General features: G+C 41.1%; 1 non-coding gene across 1 annotated transcript; it reads left to right on the forward strand.

Moving 5' to 3' along the window:
- Window positions 1-13,851: 13,851 nt before the first annotated feature.
- LOC112400445 (U6 spliceosomal RNA) lies at window positions 13,852-13,958 on the forward strand. The gene has a single exon (XR_003003404.1). It is a non-coding gene; the product is annotated as a U6 spliceosomal RNA (small nuclear RNA).
- Window positions 13,959-16,527: the final 2,569 nt, after the last annotated feature.

Genomic DNA, 16,527 nt, shown 5'->3' on the forward strand with positions numbered 1-16,527 from the left:
TTTATGCTTAGAGAACTTCCTTTAGCTATTTGTTTAGGTATGTCTGCTGGTGATAAATTTTCTTAGTTTTCTATTATCTGAGAATGTCTTGATGTCCCCTTCATTTCTGAATGACGTTTTTACTGGGTATAGGATTCTGGATTGACAGCACTTGAAAAATATTGTGCTACTTCCTTCTGACCTCCATGGTTCTGATGAGAAATCTGTTGTCATTCTAATTATTTTTCACCTATAGGTAAGGTGTGTGTGTTTTTTTTTTTCTTTTTTTGGTCTGGCTGCTTTTAAGATGTTTTCTTTGTCATTGTCAGAAGTTTATGATGTGTCTTGATGTGGATTTCTTTGGTTTTGTCCTGTTTGGAGTTTGCTCAGTTTCTTGAATTTGTAGGTTTATGTTTTGACAAATTTTGGAGATTTTCAGCTATTGTTTCTCCCAGTACCTTTTCACACCCTCCCTCTTTATCCTGTCCTTCTTGGACTCTGTCATGAATGTCATATCTTTTGCTGTAGTCCCACCAGTCCTTGAGCCTTTTTTTTCTCTCCCTGTTCAGACTGGAGAATTTCTGTTGTATCTTTGTGTTCACAGATACTTTCCTATGTCCGCTCTGTCCATTCTTCCATTGAAACCATCCATTGAGTTTTTTAAATCAAAAGTTACTGTATTTTTAGTCCCAAATTTAGAATTGGTTCTTTATATCTTCTATGTCTTCACTGGACTTTCTGTTTCCATGCTGAGACTTTCCATTCTTTTGCATTTATTTCAAGCATGTTTGTAATGGCTCACAGAATTTTTATGATGGCTGCTTTAAAATCTTTGCCAGATAATTCTAATATCTCTGTTATTGTGGTATTGGCATCTGTTGGATTTCCTTTTCTCTCAAAAAATAGAAAATATGGCAAGTGTCTTTTTTGTTTTTTGTAACCTGGATATTTTCCTGAATGTTATGAGACTCTAGATCTTATTTAAACCTTCTGTTTTAGCTGGCTTTTTTTTTTTTTGGACACTGTTCAGGCAGGAGAAGTGAGGGCAGTGCCAAGTTACTGCCAGGTATACGTAGAAGTCCAGGTTCCTTACACAGCTTCCATTGATACCTGAGGCGGGGGACTTCTCCTTACTGCTGGGCAGAAATGTGAGTGCAGCACCCTACTTGACCTTTTCTGACACCTCCCAAGTGGGGATGTTGGGGTACCCCCCAAAGCAGGAAATCTAGGCTGCACACGTGGCCTTTGCTGACATGGGTAAGGTAGGGCTACCGTTTTTTTCTGTGTTGTTTAGCTAGGCCAGAGCACTTCTTGTCTAGACGATTTTCTCCTTGCTGAGCTGCCTCTTTTCCTTGGTCCTTTGGCTAGAGAAAACAGGCTTTTATGGGGCTCTTTTGGTCTGTACTCGTTGGCATTTCTGGTTGCCAGTTTCTTCAGCTCTAAAAAAACTCAGGGAACTTACCACCATGTCATTCCTCAGGAATTCCTAGGAATCCCAAGGTTCCTAGCCAGTCTCTCCTCTCTCTATCTTTCAGAGTCTTCTTATTTTTGTTTTATATATAAAATCCAGGATTTTTAGTTGTACTTAGTGGGAGGAATAGGGAAAAATACATCTACTCCCATATTCCCAGTAGCAGAAGTTCCTATTATTATTACTTTTAAATGACGTTTGAGCTAGGTTGTAAAAAATAAATGGAGGAATAATTAATTAATACAACTGGCAGAGAGCAGAATCTCAGAGAGAAGGAGCAGTGTGTATTAGAGCACAGGTGTATGAAACTGAAAGCTGGGATGCATGGCTTTGGTGAGAGCAGGAGACTGAAAAGTAGGGAAAGGTCACACTGGGGAAAGCCTTCCTATTGAGCTAAGGGTCTCAGCCTACTTTGCCTCCTCCATATTCTATCCCCATTCTCTTACTTATGTGGCTGACCTCCAGTAGGGGCCCCAGGAGGTAAAATCTGGCAATGAGACAGCCAAGTGAAATCTGGATTCTTTTTTTTTCTTAATTATTATTAGTAGTAATTTATTTATTTGGTTGCGCCAGGTCTTAGTTGCTGGAGATGGGCTCCTTAGTTGCGGCAGGCGGGCTCCTTAGTTGTGGCATGCAAACTCTTAGTTGCGGCATGCATATGGGATCTAGTTCACAGAGCAGGGATCGAACCTGGGCCCCCTGCATTAGAAGGGCAGAATCTTAACCACTGCGCCACCAGGGAAGTCCCAAAATCTGGATTCTTAAAGGGCTTCCTATCTGCCCTAGACACAGAAAGGAAGCCTGATGGAGGCTCCTGCCTCCCAGGAGCTGAGCTGGTGGACCCTGAGCTGGCAGACTGGAGCCAGCTGAGCTGAGCTGTGGACTGGAGCCAGGCCAGAACTGCTGGACCATGATTTCTCTTCCCCTCTCAAAAGCCTGGTACATCCATATACATACATAAGCCACAAGCCTGTACTTCATCATTGCATCTGTGGGCCACTGGAAACTGACCAGTGGTCAGAAGACTGCCTCTAAATTGATGTGTGACCTTGAGCACATCATTTTCTCTTTCTGGGCCTCAACTTCCTCATCTATAAGATGGAAATAATGGTAATTCCTGGGCAGCCAGCTTCACAGGACTATTGTGAGGATTAAAGCTGAACTTATGGGCTTCCCTGGTGGCGCAGTGGTTGAGAGTCCGCCTGCCGGTGCAGGGGACACAGGTTCGTGCCCAGGTCCGGGAAGATCCCACATGCCGCGGAGCGGCTGGGGCCGTGAGCCATAGCCGCTGAGCCTGCGCGTCCGGAGCCTGTGCTCTGCAACGGGAGAGGCCACAACAGTGAGAGGCCCGCATACCGCAAAAAAAAAAAAAGCTGAACTTATGCCAAATGTCCATCAACTGATGAGTGGATAAATAAAATACAATGGAATAGTATTCAGCAGTAAAAAGAAATTAAGTACTGATGCACATTACAACATGGACGAACCTTGAAAACATTACGCTAAGTGAAAGAAGCCAGACACAAAGGCACACATTTTATGATTTCCCTTTACATGAAATAATCAGAATAGGCAAATCTATAGAGACAGAAAGTAGATGAGTGGTTGCCTGGGGATAGGAGGGGGGCAGGGAAGAGTAGGACTGCTTATGAGTGCTGGGTGTCATGTGCAGGTGACGAAGATGCTCTGAGATTGATTGTGATGATGGCTGCCCAACTCTGTGAATGTACTAAAAGCCATTGACTTGTACACTTTAAACAAGTGAATTGTATGGTATACGAATTATATCCCAATAAAGCCATTTTTAAAAACAAAAAGATGAACTAATAGCCACAATTACATTAAAATCATAATAATACTCGTAGCTGACTTTTAGTCAGCATTTACCATATGCCTGGCACTTTCCCAAGCACTTCCTACATATTATTTAATTCTTACAAAAACCCTGTTGGTAGGTATTGTTATCCTTATTTCGTTTATTTATTATTTTTGGCTGCATTGGATCTTCGTTGCTGCACACAGTCTTTAGTTGGGGGCTACTTTAGTCGGGGCGAGCGGGGGCTACTCTTTGTTGCGGTGCACGGGCTTCTCATTGCGGTGGCTTCTCTTGTTGCGGAGCACCAGCTCTAGGCACACAGGCTTCAGTAGTTGTGGCTCAGGGGCTCTAGAGCGCAGGCTTAGTAGTTGTGGCACACAGGCTTATTTGCTCTGTGGCATGTGGGATCTTCCCGGACCAGGGCTCGAACCCACATCCCCAGCGTTGGCAGGCAGATTCTTAACCACTGCGCCACCAGGGAAGCCCTATCCTTATTTTATAATTGAAGAAATTGAAGCTCAGAGAGAGACCAGTGCACCTCTTTCACTCAGTGACATGTGCCACCACAGACCAGGGGCAGCCCAGCTGCTGAGACCCCACTAGGCAACCCCAGATACTAGAAATGATTGGGCCTGCACACACTTTAGGCCCACATATGGCTTCAGCTACCTTCAGGCCACAGGTGTGGAAGCCTGGGGATTTCCATTCATTTCACAAGTATTTATTGAATACCTACTCACTAAACAGGCATCTATGAGAACTCATTGCGGTGGCTTCTCTTGTTGCGGAGCACCAGCTCTAGGCACACAGGCTTCAGTAGTTGTGGCTCAGGGGCTCTAGAGCGCAGGCTTAGTAGTTGTGGCACACAGGCTTATTTGCTCTGTGGCATGTGGGATCTTCCCGGACCAGGGCCCGAACCCACATCCCCAGCGTTGGCAGGAAGATTCTTAACCACTGCGCCACCAGGGAAGCCCTATCCTTATTTTATAATTGAAGAAATTGAAGCTCAGAGAGAGACCAGTGCACCTCTTTCACTCAGTGACATGTGCCACCACAGACCAGGGGCAGCCCAGCTGCTGAGACCCCACTAGGCAACCCCAGATACTAGAAATGATTGGGCCTGCACACACTTTAGGCCCACATATGGCTTCAGCTACCTTCAGGCCACAGGTGTGGAAGCCTGGGGATTTCCATTCATTTCACAAGTATTTATTGAATACCTACTCACTAAACAGGCATCTATGAGAAGCGGGATGGAGTAGTAGTTAAGAACTAGATTGCCTGGGGACTTCCCTGCCGATCCAGTGGTGAAGACTCTGCGCTCCCAATGCAGGGGGTGTGGATTCAATCCCTGGTCGGGGAACTAAGATCTCTCATGCCACATGCCACATGGCGTGGGCGCAAAAGAAAAAAAAAAAAAAGCTAGACTGCCTGGGTTCAAATCTCAGCTGTCCACTTATTACCTTTATAACCTTGGCATGTATTATGTTCCTTAACTTCTCTGAACCTAAATGAACATAGTAATGGAGTAATAATAGCCACCTCATACCTATAACTCATAATTACATGTTATGTATATAAAACACTTAGGATAATGCCTGATACATATAAAAGTGCCAGATGTGGTTACTACCATTATCATGTGCCAGGCACTCTGATGTGAGGCACTGGGGAAAGAGTGTTGAATAAGATATAGTCTCTATCTTCATGAATATTATAACCTACCTTATTTATGAATTTATAAACTCTAGTCCTTCAGGGAGAAAGGAGCTATATTAATTACAATTAGGTTTGGCTGTAAGTTGTAGAAAATCCAAAATAACAGTACCTTACAAAAGATAAGTTTATTTCTCCTTCACAGAAAAGGCCAGAGACAGGCAATTCAAGGCTGGTAGTGTGGGTTTTACAAAGTTGTCAGCTTCTTTTTTCTTCCCCATCTTCAGCATGTGAATTCCACCTCACAGTCAAAATTGCCTGCTAAATTTCCAGATATTCTGCCTGCATTTAAACCAGCGGGAAAGAGGAAAGGACAAAGAATTGGACTTTCCACGCTTTAAGAAAACTTTCTGGATGTTGCCCATCAAGGTAGACACAGGGATGATGTAAGAAATGACTTGCTGTCTGTGATGGCTAATTTTATGTGTCAACTTGACTAGACCACATGGTGCCCCGATATTTGATCAAACATTCTGAGTGTATCTGTGAGGGTGTTTTGGAGGTGATTAACATTTGAATCAGTTGATTGAATAAAGCAGATTGCCCTCCCTAATGTGGGAGGGCCTCATCCAATCAGTTGAAAGCCTGACTAGACCCAAAAGGCTGACCCTCCCCTGACTAAGAGAGAATTCATTCTGCCTGACTGCCTTCAAACTGGGACACCTGTTTTTTCCTGCCTTCAGACTTAAACTGAAACATCAGATCTTCCTGGATCTTGAGCCTGCCAGCCTTCAGATTAGAACTACATCATTGGCTCCCCTGGGTCTCCAGCTTGCCAATTCACCCTGCAGATCTTGGGACTTGTCAGCCTCCATATAGTGTGAGCCAATTCCTTATAATAAATCTCTCTCTCTCTCTGTCTCTCTCTCTCTGTCTCTCTCTCTCTGTATATATAATAGAGAGAGATAGATATAGATATTCTATTGGTTCTGTTTCTTTGGAGAACCCTAATGCACTGCCCATCTGTAGAGAATGTGGTTATTATCAAACAGCCTCTGGCAGTTGGCTCCTTCATGCTGCACAGACCCACTTTACTTGGGGTCATACTATTCCATAGTAGCTTGCGTCAGGTGACCGAGAGAGTGAGACTATAAAGGCCCAACAATTTGGGCCCAACAAGGTACACTCTGACAGGCAGTAAGTGATACAGAGCTCCCCACTGAGTTGCCTGCAGCTTCACAGTTTGACTTCTTTCTCTGCCCATTCCTGTTTCTGCACCCTTTTTCTCATAGCTGTTCATTTGTAATGAGTATCTAGCACCCCAAATTCCTTCTCAGCTTCTGACTCCGAAGAACCCGACCTGAAAAACCTATATTATATTACCTCAGCCACATATAAATGCAGAAGCTGGGAAATATAGTCTTTATTCCAGATGGCCTTGTGCCCATTGAAAAACAGGGAGTTCCACTACTTGTGAAAAAGAGAGTGTTGTAGTAGCTCAGGGGGGCCCAGGGGTGCCCAATGTGGAGTCAAAGGTTCGTAAAGGAGAAGAGGCTCCCTGAACAGGTAAAGAAGGTTTCAGGCACTTGGAAAACGTAGATTTTTGCTTTGCCACAGGCAAATGAAGTATTTCTGGTTCTGGTTTCCAGTGATGGCAGATAAGTTCAGTCAGACTAACCTTTCATGAATAACAATTACAAAATTTGAGGAAAAAATTTTTTTTAATTATTTGAAGGCACTGGAGAGTGACCAAAAGTAAGCAAAACTGGAGGTAAGTAACCTTGGAAAACAACTGCAACTGGTGAGATTTGTGAATCTGTGGCATTTTGCTGAGAGCATTCCCCAACCTGCAAGCAGCTCTGGTGGGGAAAAGACACAGCTTTACTGCCTTGAGGTGTTAGAGATTAGAGTTTGGGGCTGGCAGAACAGCCAGAGTTAGAGGAGAAATCCTGGAAAGCAGAGAATAGCAGGGCGGGGGATCCCCAATATTTGCATAAAATAATCCCCCCCAATCCTTGTTTGACTGCTAACCTACACATGCATAGGGTTAACACCAGGCAGCCCAGTTTAAAAAAAAAAAAAAAAGCGGGCTTCCCTGGTGGCGCAGTGGTTGAGAGTCTGCCTGCCAATGCAGGGGACGCGGGTTCGTGCTCCGGTCCGGGAAGATCCCACATGCTGCGGAGCGGCTGGGCCCGTGAGCCATGGCCGCTGAGCCTGTGCGTCCGGAGCCTGTGCTCCGCAACGGGAGAGGCCACAACAGTGAGAGGCCCGCGTACCACAAAAAAAAAAAAAAAAAGCAACAGCTAGAAGGTGAAAGAACTGGGTGAGGATATCAGCTTTTGCCTGCTGGAGAGAGGATTTGGAGTTGAAGTCTAGCCAAGCTAGCTTCCTGCAAGAACAAAAACCATTCTTCAAAGGAACATAACAGAATCTAGAATCCTGGGACATATCATTCTTAATGTCCAGTATCTAACAAAAATAGTGGGCAAGTGAAGAAACAGGAAATGTTATAAGTCAGTCAACAAAATCCCCAAGATGACTCAGATGTTAATTTAATTCAGCTGTTATTAAGTTTCAAAGACATAAAGGAAATGTATGCAAACGAAATACCACTACATAGCTACTAAAATAGCTAAAATTAAAAAGACAATATGTTAAGTGTTGGTGAGGATGTAGAGCAACTGGCATTCATATACATTGCTGGTTGGAGTGTAAAATGGTATAAGCATTTTCAGAAAAGTGTTGGTAGTTTCTTGTAAAATTATACTTACCACATGACCCATCCATTCCACTCCTGTATTTATCCAAGAGAGCTTTTATTTGAGAAACAAATGTTTACAAAATAGCCTGTACATGAATGTTCACAGAATCTTAATTCATAAGAGCCCCAAACTGAAAACAACACAAATGTACATCAATAAGTGAATGGATTAACAAATTGTGGTATATTCATACAGTGGAATACGACTCAGCAATTACAAGTAACAAACTTTTTTTTTAAGTTTTATTTTTTAATCTTTATTTATTTATTTGGCTGCGTTGGGTCTTAGTTGCGGCAGGCGGGCTCCTTAGTTGCGGCTCACAGGCTCCTTAGTTGCAGCTCGCCAGCTCCTTAGTTGTGTCATGCAAACTCTTAGTTGTGGCATGCATGTGGGATCTAGTTCCCGTACCAGGGATCGAACGTGGGCCCCCTGCATTGAGAGTGTGGGGTCTTAACCACTGTGCCACCAGGGAAGTCCCAGTAACAAACTTCTGATCCATAAAATATGTATGAACCTCAAAAACATGATGCTGAACAAAAAAAGCCACACATAAAAAAAGTACATGTTGTATTATCCTACTTACATGAAATTCTAAAACGAAATACTAATCTTCATTAATACAAAGCAGATCTATGGTTGCTTGGGGCCAGGGCAGTAGAGAGACTGGCTGCAAAGGGTCATGAGATAAATTTTTGAGGTGATGAAAATGTTCTATGTATTGATTGTAATGATGATTACATCAGTGTATACATTTTCAAAACTCATCAAACTGTAACTTAAAATGGGTTCATTTTCTTATATGCAAATTATATCTCAATAAAGTTTATTTTAATTAAAAAAAAAAATAAAGACAATTTCAGATCAATAAAAACAGAAAATCATCACCACCAGATCTGTACTACAAGAAATGCTAAGGAAAGTTCTTCAGACTAAAGGAAAATGACACCAAATAATCCACAGGAAGGGAGATCACCAAAAATAATAAATATGTCAGTATTGTAGGTGGAATAATGACCCATTAAAGACATCCCTGACCTAAATTCCAGAATCTATGAATATGATAGTTTACAAAGGAGAATTAAGATTGAAGATGGAATTAAGGTTGCTGATCAGCTGACCTTGAGATCAAGAGATTATCCTGGATTATGTGACCCAGTGTAGTCATAGATGTCCTTATAAGTGGAGGAAGGAGGCAGAAGAGTCAGTGTCAGAGAGCAGATGGCCTCTAGAAGCTGGAAAATGCAAGGAAACAGATTCTGCCCTAGAGCCTCTAGAAAAGAATGCAACCCTTCTGGCACCTTGATGTTAGCCTAATGAGACCCGTTTCAGACCTCTGACCTCCAAAACTGTAAGGTAATAAGTTTGTGCTGTTTTACACCACTAAGTTTGGTAACAAATTTGTGTTGTTTTACATCATTAAATTTGGTAATTTGTTACAGTGGCCATAGGAAACTAATACTGTTGGTTATTATAAAAGTCTGGCTTAAAAAAATTTTTTTCTTCTCTTAGTTTCTTTAACATGCATATGACATGTTAAAACAAACATTATAGGGCTTCCCTGGTGGCGCAGTGGTTAAGAATCCGCCTACCAATGCAGGGGACACAACTACCACCAAAAAAAAAAAAAAAAGGCTTTCCTGGTGGTGCAGTGGTTGGGAGTCTGCCTGCCAATGCAGGGGACACCGGTTTGAGCCCTGGTCTGAGAAGATCCCACATGCCGCAGAGCAACTAAACCCATGTGCCACAACTACTGAGCCTGTGCTCTAGAGCCTGCGACCCACAACTGCTGAGCCCATGTGCCACAACTGCTGAAGCCCGCGTGCCTAGAGCCCGTGCTCCACATCAGGAGAAGCCACCACAATGAGAAGCCTGTGCACTGCAATGAAGAGTGGCCCCCGCTTGCCGCAGCTAGAGAGAGCCTGCACGCAGCAACAAAGACCCAACTCAGCCACAAATAAATTAATTAATTTTAAAAAAAGATGTTAAAAAAACAAGAAAAGAAAAACTCAGTACTATCTCAGGCAAATAACATTCAAATCTTCTTTTTTTAAAAAAATTAATTTATTATTGGCTGCATTGGGTCTTAGTTGTGGTGCGCAGGCTTCTCATTGCTGTGGCTTCTCTTGTTGTGGAGCACAGGCCCTAGGCACATGGGCTTCAGTAGTTGTGGCACGTGGGCTCAGTAGTTATGGCTCACGGGCTCTAGAGCACAGGCTCAGTAGTTGTGGCACACAGGCTTAGTTGCTTCACAGCATGTGGGATATTCCCAGACCAGGGCTCGCATCCGTGTGCCCTGCATTGGCAGGTGGATTCTTGACCACTGTGCCGCCAGGGAAGTCCCCGTTGAAATCTTTTGACCTGAATCTCTTGCCTCACCCAGCGTACTAAAAAATTGACAGTGGTCCTAGTGCCTTTCCTATCAAATCTAAAATTTGATCTTCCTTCAATCTTAAAATGTCTTTACTTTGGTGCCCCCACTTTAAGCAAGCCAGTATGCTTTTTTTTAATCCCACCATTCCTTGCTTCCAAGGCCATTTTATATATCCTATGATGTCCCTACCCTCTTGGCCAATTGTTACTAGCCAAATGCACAAATCAGGTCTCCCTGAGAAATCCTTTCCAAACTTAGTCCCCATCCCATTCAGATGATATATTTATTTGTTTTCAAATGTATGTGTATCTTGTTTTCAGCACCAAACTGTATATTCCTAAGATACGTTGGCATCTGCTCAGGGGCTCCCCATACTGGACTCAAGAAAAAAATCAGTTATTATCTAAGCCAGGGGATTCCAATCAACTGGTCAAGTTTAAGACATGATTAGTTGAAGCTACTGATGGTCACACTCTTGAAAATGTCTCTCTTTAATACGTTTCCTTAGTTCTTGCACATGAGCTCTCATTTATTCCTCCTATAGAACCATTTATTTGTGATATATTAGTATAACTGTGTGCTCAAATAAGTTTGGAAAACAATACTTGCTCTATATCATGTCCTTTTAAAAATGTTGATAAATAACAATATATGTTTCATATAATAAAAAAAAAAGAAAAACTCGGAAATGAGGTGACAGGTCTCAGGAAAGAATTAGAAATGAAAGAAAAAAATCATTTTAGAAATGAAGACCAAACTAGAAAGTACACAACAGCAAATAAACACAATAGATAATGCCTTAAATAAAATGGAAAAGAAAAAATTTTAAATCAAAAAGAAATGAAGAAAGGTAAAAAGGATTTGAAACACAATGACCAATACTGAAAATAGGCAAAGAAGACTAAAATATAGATAGATAGACAGTTAGATAGATAGATAGAGAGATAGATAGAGTCCCTGAAGAAGAAAAAAAAAGGAACAGAAAAAACACTAAAAACTATTGAAGAAAATTTTCCTGAAATAAAGAAAAATTTGAAGCTGCACATTCAAAGATCATACTTCAAAGCTGAGAATATAGTCCCCAAATGACCAGCACCAAGACATTCTAATAAAATGACTGAACTTTAAAGAAAAAAATACTTTGGCCATCTAAAAAAATACACAACACATGACTTAGAAGGGAAGATTAGATTATCATTAGACTTTTCAAATACTTTATGAATGAAGTAACATATTTAAGAGACTCAAGAAAGTAAAGTGTGAACCTAGCAAAAGACTTAATAAGTATGAAGGACACAAACTTATCAACATGTAAGATCTCAGAGAATACTGTTCCCAAGGGCTTTTCGTGGGGAATCTAGTAGAAAACTAACTTCAGATAACCAAAATGAGTAGAGTGACTTAAGGACTGGAGGTGAATATTATAAGATTACTTGTAGAACTAAAACTACATAGAGGCTAAGAAGAAAAAAGAGTATAGCATATCATGACTATATGCCCTGACAATGTAGATTCACTACAAAGTTGTTTAATGAGGTGGAGAATGGCAACTGCATTTGCAAAATACTTTTTTAATGTTTTCAGTAATCATATTGGTGGTAGTATTAATATTGTTATTCTGAGAGTGCTTTGTGTATGAGATAAAAGAAATGAGTAATTATGGAATATTCTATCATCTCCTGTGTCCTTAAAAACTAAGATTCTCAGTATGGAAGAAAGGAGCCAGAGAAGAGATTAAGTAAATGTTCTTGAGTCTTTAATTTGAATTGAAAGTATCACTATGTACTCCTGAATTATTTTAGTGTGTGTATGTGTGTGTACTATATATATAAAGTCTATCCACTGAATCTGTAGTTCTGTCCACTGAAAAGGCCTGGCGGTGGTCTTGAAATATAATTTCTTACTTAAAAAACTGAAGGCTTCTTAGAGAAATGGTTGATTGCAGTCTGGGGCAAGAAGTATAGAAGAAAGATGACCCAGGAATATTTTGTCAAACCAAACAGAAGGAAAGCTATCAAAGATTACTAGAGTTGGGACCTCCTTCGTGGCACAGTGGTTAAGAATCTGCCTGCCAATGCAGGGGACACGAGTTCGAGCCCTGGTCTGGGAAGATCCCACATGCCGTGGAGCAACTAAGCCCGTGCACCACAACTACTGAGCCTGTGCTCTAGAGCCCACAAGCCACAACTACTGAGCCCACGCGCTTCAACTACTGAAGCCCGCTTGCCTGGAGCCCATGCTCCGCAACAAGAGAAGCCACCGCAATGAGAAGCCCATGCACCGCAACAAGGAGTAGCCCCTGCTCACCACAACTAGAGAAAGCCCAAAAGCCCATGCGCAGCAAAGAAGACCCAACGCAGCCAAAAAAAAAAAAAAAAGATTACTAGAGTCACGTCAAAAGAACCAAGGAGCCAGTATAATGAGACTCCACTGCCAAAGTTGGGGCACTTGGCAGTTCAATAATGACAACAATTCTAATTGATGATTGAAACCCATCAAATATATATAAATCCATAGGTTCATAATGATATATATTTTTTTCATAGTGGTATTTTTTAAAGTGGTCAACTTTGGAGGATGATAGGGATTCAATTCATTATCTTCAAAACTGGTGAAAAAAGAATCAAACATTTATTCTGCCTTTCCTATGTGAACCGTACCCTCAGAAACCAAATAGTAGGTAAGAGGATGTTTCTCTTTATGAAAGTATTTCAATGAATAAATAAAATTGTAGAATTAATGGCATCCTCAACGAATAAATGGCCACCGGCAATAAACATCAACACCTGAAAAGAATTGCAAGCATAGAGACTGTATTTATATGCTTCTTAGAGTCTTGCCGAAGTCATCAAATCTGAGTCTGATTCAGCCTCTGGATCCAGCTGCCAATTTGCAGGAAATATTGAGAACACAGGACCATTCAGAACTGCATTATGAGTACGTAATCAGCAAAATCCAGACTGTGATAAACTCTATACTTCAAATGGCCCAGGTTGTTCAACAAATAAATTGTAAGGAATTAAGAAAGGGATGAAGGGGGGACTTTAAATTAAGAGACTTAAAAAGACATCAAATGTACTAAGTGAAGTAAATCAGACAGAGAAAGACAAATATCATATGAGATCACTCATTTAGAATCTAATTTTTAAAAAAAATGACACAAGTGAACTTATTTATAAAACAGAAACAGATTTACAGATATCGAAAACAAACTTATGGTTACCAAAGGGGAGACATGTGGGGGAGGGGTACATCAGGAGTTTGGGATTAACATATACATACTATGTTGGTTGTCTAAGATAGAAAACCAACAAAGACCAACTGTATAGCACAGGGAACTCTACTCAGTATTCTGTGATCAGCTATATGAGAAGAGAATCTGAAAAAGAATAAATATATGTATATGTATAAGTGAATCACTTTGCTGTACACCTGAAACTAACACAACATTGTAAATCAACTACACTCTAATAAAATAAAATAAAAAGACATCAAATGTTTTCAAGTGGACAAGACTATAGTATCTAAGGATGTCCATTTGGATGATAAAGATATAAAATAAAATACAAAGAAGTGAATACTGTAATCAGGAAATGGTTGCTTATCAGCAGAGGAAGGGGATTATAATTGGGATGGGGCACATGGACAGGACTTGTGGGTGGGTTCTAGTTCTTAACATGGCAATGGTTATAGGAGTGTTTGCCTTAGAATAATTCATTAAGCCTTACATTTGTTGTGTGTGTTTTCTACACTTGTGGTTTATTTTACAATGAATACTTTTTAAAAGAATAGCAAGGTGCTCGCTTCGGCAGCACGTATACTAAAATTGGAACGATACAGAGAAGATTAGCATGGTCCCTACACAAGGATGACACACAAATTTGTGAAGCGTTCCATATTTTTTGAAGATCCATGTACAAAAAAAATAAAAGAATAGTAAGGCAGTATTATGACCAAATTCATGCCAATAAATTCAACAACTTAATTGAAACAAATTCTTTGAAAAACACAACTTACCAAAACTAACTCAAAATGAAATTAAAAGTTGGAATAGCTCTATATGTATCACAGAAATTGAATTTGTTATCAAAAACCTCCCCCACAAGGAAAACTCCAAGCCCGTATTATTTCACCGATGAATTCTATCAAATACTGAACAATGCTACCAATCTTACACAGATGCTTTCAGAAGACAAAGAAGGAGGAAACAATTCTAACTTCTTTTAAGAGGCCAGCATAATCCTGATACTAAATTAAAAAAAAATTTATCAGAAAATTGAATAATTATATTTTATTATATTGAGGAATTACTAATTTTAGGTGCCATAATGGTAATAAAATTCCTTATCTTTTAGAGGTACAAACTAAAACATTACAAATGAACTGGAATCATATCTAGTTTTGCTTCAAAATAATCTTGGTTAGGGGGAGAGTAGCTGAGGGAATAAATAAACCAAGATTGGCCAGAGTTGATAATTACTGAAGCTGGGTGATGGATGCATGGAAATTCATTATACTATGTTCTCTACTATTGTTTATACTCAAGATTTTTTATAATATAAAACAAAAATAACTACAAATGATTAAAAGACATTAAATAAATAAAAGCTATAAGTTCACAACAATAATTTATTTATTTATTTTCCGTACACGGGCCTCTCACTGTTGTGGCCTCTCCCGTTGTGGAGCACAGGCTCCGGACGCGCAGGCTCAGCGGCCATGGCTCACGGGCCCAGCCGCTCCGCGGCATGTGGGATCTTCCCGGACCGGGGCACGAACCCGTGTCCCCTGCATCGGCAGGCGGACTCTCAACCACTGCGCCACCAGGGAAGCCCCACAACAATAATTTAAAGAGAAAGTGAAACAAAACAAAATCATTAAACACCAAGTTGCTAGGACATCAACTTACTACTTTGAAAGGGATAAATAAGGGAAGAGATTTAAGCATTTATCTTGCCATTCTGGTCTGAACTTTATTTCAGGGTAACCAGATGGTCCTGGAGGATGTGAAAATGTTTTTCTGTACAAAATTAGAACTAATAAAAGAAAAATAATAGCATTAGGAAATCATCATTTTGTAATTGCTAGTGAAATAACCAATTAATAAAATGGTCATTAATGGATGGTAAAACAATTTGGTGAACAGTTGACAGGGAACTTTATGATGCAGGATCAGGCTATCACCACCTGAAAATGGAAGAAGCCTGGGACCTGAAATGGGCAGTGAAGGAGAGCCGTACAACCAAGAATACCTGTGCTCCTGTGTAAGTGAAAAATAAATCTTTATTGTGTTAAATTACTGTAATATGGGGCAATTCATTATAAAGGCTGGCTTACTATTTATATATATTAAAACACATATGCACATAATTATTTACATTTTCAAAGATACATATATATCCAAACACATACTGAACACATTAACATGTATGCCTGGGTCAGGGAGAGGAATGACAATAGGGATCAGGGATTAAAAAAAGATCAAACAAAAAGAGACTTAGTATCAACAGATGACAAGAGTTCACCCCGCTCTGAGGAGAATGGTTTAACTATTAAGGAATAAAAAGATAATAATTTAAAAGAGAGACAACTAATCTACCCTTTCTAGAGAGAGCCCAGGCTAGTTACCTGGTAATTATCTTCTGCCTTGAGGGGGAGCACAGAATGGTTGTGGAGAGGAGGCAGTGTTGAAGATAGAGCCTGTTAGAATCCTCCACCATGTTCACCAGGGACGTCTCAGTCCTGAAAAGTTCCCTAAACTGAGAATTTCTCCCAAGTCTGACCTTCACTCTCAGTTCTCCTTGGTAGTGAAGATGAAGGAGGCACTCGCCATTCTCCAGACATGGGGCCTGGGCCTGGCTAGCTCCCCTTGGCACCACCTCTCACTCCAGGCCGAAGGAGGCTAGACAAAGCATAGAGGCTCCTTCTGGGTGTGGATGCATCCTCCTGCCCACCCTCCATCTCTGCTTGTGGAAGGCTGAATAGTGGTCCTTCCTCCAAAGATGTTCAAGTCCTAATCCCCAGAATCTGAGAATATTTTACCTTATATGGCCAAAAGGACTTGGAAGATATGGTTAAATTAGGGATCTTGAGATGGGGAGATGATCCTGGATTATCCCAGTGGGCCCAATGTAAGCACAAGAGTATCTGATCACAAAGTAATCCTCCTAAGAGGAGACAGAATTAGAGAAAGATGTAAGAATGGAAGCAGAGGGGCTCCCCTGGTGGCGCAGTGGTTGAGAGTCCGCCTGCCGATGCAGGGGACACGGGCTCGTGCCCCGGTCCGGGAGGATCCCACATGCCGCGGAGCGGCTGGGCCCGTGAGCCATGGCCGCTGAGCCTGCGCGTCTGGAGCCTGTGCTCCGCAACGGGAGAGGCCACAACAGTGAGAGGCCCGCGTACCGCAAAAAAAAAAAAAAAGAATGGAAGCAGAGGTCAGAGAGGAGAAATACTATGCTGCTAGCTTTGAAGA

Source organism: Neophocaena asiaeorientalis, unplaced genomic scaffold, assembly GCF_003031525.2.
Source record: "Neophocaena asiaeorientalis asiaeorientalis breed wild unplaced genomic scaffold, Neophocaena_asiaeorientalis_V1.1 scaffold51, whole genome shotgun sequence".
Lineage (NCBI taxonomy): Eukaryota > Metazoa > Chordata > Mammalia > Artiodactyla > Phocoenidae > Neophocaena > Neophocaena asiaeorientalis.